Source organism: Palaemon carinicauda, chromosome 22, assembly GCF_036898095.1.
Source record: "Palaemon carinicauda isolate YSFRI2023 chromosome 22, ASM3689809v2, whole genome shotgun sequence".
Classification (NCBI taxonomy): domain Eukaryota; kingdom Metazoa; phylum Arthropoda; class Malacostraca; order Decapoda; family Palaemonidae; genus Palaemon; species Palaemon carinicauda.
This window is the reverse complement of record NC_090746.1, coordinates 44405067-44405512: the sequence shown is the minus strand read 5'-3', so window position 1 is coordinate 44405512 and position 446 is coordinate 44405067.

Here is a 446-nt window from a genome sequence, read left to right as displayed (position 1 = left end):
TTCCTCCATTAATACCTTTAATTGTTCTTCCATTTCCATCAGTCTTACATCTAATTCTAATCCTATTCTGCTCTTTGTCCAACAGTCTAGTTATCAATCCCACATCAGCAATCCCTGTTCAGGTGCGAAAATGATGTGGCGGGATGCATACAAAAACAATCCCCACACCATGGAATCAGTCTAACAAGCAATATTGTCAACAATACAAACTTTCCCCTTACGTTATCAGCAGCTGGAGTTTTAGACAGATGGGGAATAAAAGCAAAACATAACCATACTAACTATATTCCTTAAAAGTAAATAATCACTTATCCTTAAAATCATAACAATCAAACTTATTACTATACTTAAAACTAAAGAAATCAATACTGACAACATTCAAAAAAAAAAAAAAAAAAAAAAAAAAAAATTAACCAATACCACAATCTATATAAGCACACATGAGT